The sequence below is a fragment of the Arachis duranensis genome, chromosome 2 (assembly GCF_000817695.3).
Source record: "Arachis duranensis cultivar V14167 chromosome 2, aradu.V14167.gnm2.J7QH, whole genome shotgun sequence".
Classification (NCBI taxonomy): Eukaryota; Viridiplantae; Streptophyta; class Magnoliopsida; order Fabales; family Fabaceae; genus Arachis; species Arachis duranensis.
The window spans coordinates 28682311-28684946 of record NC_029773.3 but is presented as its reverse complement, the minus strand read 5'-3'; positions in this window follow the sequence as shown (position 1 = coordinate 28684946).

The following is a 2636-nucleotide window of genomic DNA, read 5'->3' as shown; positions in this document are numbered from 1 at the left end:
CCAATGAGTTCCCTTATGAGGAACCATGGGAATCTGAGGCTCACACTGAGACCATAGAGATTCCATTAGATTTACTTCTTCCATTCATGAGCTCTGATGAGTATTCTTCCTTTGAAGAGGACGCAGATGTCACTGAAGAGCAAGTTGCTAAGTACCTTGGAGCAATCATGAAGCTAAATGACAAGTTATTTGGTAATGAGACTGGGGAGGGTGAACCCCCTTTGCTCACCAAAGAACTAGATGACTTGACTAGGCAGAGATTACCTCAAAAGAGATAGGACCCTAGGAAGTTCTCAATACCTTGTACAGTAGGCACCATGACCTTCAAGAAGGCTCTGTCTGACCTAGGGTCAAGCATAAACCTCATGCCTCTCTTTGTAATGGAGAAGCTAGGGATCTTTGAGGTACAAGATGCAAGAATCTTACTAGAGATGGTAGACAATTCAAGAAAACAAGCTTATGGACTTGTAGAGGATGTTCTGGTAAAGATTGAAGACCATTACATCCCTGCTGATTTCATAGTCCTAGAGACTGGGAAGTGCATGGATGAATCCATCATCCTTGGCAGACCCTTCCTAGCCACAGCAAAGGCTGTGATTGATGTTGACAGAGGAGAATTGATCCACCACAGTCAAACTCTAAGTTTGGTGTTGGGAGGCCACAACCAAATTCTAAGTTTGGTGTTGAACCCCCCACATTCAAACTCTAAGTTTGGTGTTGGGAGGTTCCAACATTGCTCTGAACATCTGTGAGGCTCCATGAGAGCCAACTGTCAAGCTACTGACATTAAAGAAGCGCTTGTTGGGAGGCAACCCAATGTTATATTTATCTATTTTCCTTTTGTTATTTTATGTTTTCTATAGGTTGATGATCACGGGAAGTCACAAAATCAATTGAAAAAAGCAAAAACAGAATGAAAAACAGAAAGAAAAATAGCACACCCTGGAGGAAAACTTGCTGGCGTTTAAACGCCAGTGAAGACAGCAAATGGGCGTTTAACGCCCAGTCTGGCACCATTCTGGGCGTTTAACGCCAGAAAGGGGCAAAAAGCTGGCGTTAAACGCCAAAAAGGGGCAGTAGCCCGGCATTTAACGCCAGAATTGGCAGAAGGAGCATTTTTGCTCGCCACTTGGTGCAGGGATGAATTTTCCATGACACTTCAAGATCTGTGGACCCCATAGGATCCCCACCTACCCCATCACTCTCTCTCTTCTTCACCCATTCACCAATCACCTCAATAACTCTTCTCCAAAAACCCCTCACCTATTAAATCCCACTATTCTCGTCACCACTCACATCCATCCTTCATAAAACCCCACCTACCTCCCCATTCAAATTCAAACCACTTTCCCTCCCAAACCCACCCATTATGGCCGAACTATACACCCCCTCTCCACTCCTATATAAACCCATCTTCACTCCTTCATTTTTACACAACCTAAACACTACTTTTCCCCCTTGGCCGAACCACAAAGCCACCTCCATCTCCTCTATTTCTTCTTCTTCTGCTCTATTCTTTCTTCTTTTGCTCGAGGACGAGCAAACCTTCTAAGTTTGGTGTGGTAAAAGCACTGCTTTTTGTTTTTCCATAACCATTTATGGCATCTAAGGCTGGAGAAACCTCTAGAAAGTGGAAAGGGAAGGCAAAAGCTTCTACCTCCGAGTCATGGGAGATGGAGAGATTCATCTCAAGGGTGCATCAAGACCACTTCTATGAAATTGTGGCCATGAAGAAGGTCATCCCCGAGGTTCCTTTCAAACTCAAAAAGGGTCAACTTTGATCAAAGGTTGGACCAAGTCCTCATAGACATTTGTGAAGAGGGCGCTCAATGGAAGAGAGATTCAAGAGGGAAGCCGGTTCAACTGAGAAGGCATGACCTCAAGCCCGTGGCTAGGGGATGGTTGGAGTTTATCCAACGCTCAATCATTCCCATTAGCAACCGGTCCGAAGTTACTATAGACCGGGCTATCATGATTCATAGCATCATGATTGGAGAGGAAGTAGAAGTTCATGAAGTTATATCCCAAGAACTTTATAAGGTGGCAGACAAGTCCTCTACCTTGGCAAGGTTAGCCTTCCCTCATCTCATTTGTCACCTCTGTTATTCAGTCGGAATTGACATAGAGGGAGACATCCTCATTGATGAGGACAAGCCCATCACTAAGAAAAGAATGGAGTAAACCAGAGATCCCACTCATAGACATGAGCTTGAGGAAATTCCTCATCATGAAATCCCTGAGATGCCTCAAGGGATGCACTTTCCTCCACAAAACTATTGGGAGCAAATCAACACCTCCCTAGGAGAATTGAGTTCCAACATGGGACAACTAAGGGTGGAGCACCAAGAACATTCCATTCTCCTCCATGAAATTAGAGAAGATGAAAGAATCATGAGAGAGGAGCAACAAAGGCAAGAAAGAGACATTGAGGAGCTCAAGCACTCCATAAGATCTTCAAGAGGAAGAACAAGCCGCCATCACTAAGGTGGACTCGTTCTTTAATTTCCTTGTTCTTTATTTTCATGTTTTTTGAATTTTTATGCTTATGTTTATCTATGTTTGTGTCTTATTACATGATCATTAGTGTCTTAGTGTCTATGCCTTAAAATTATGAATGTCCTATGAATCCATCACCT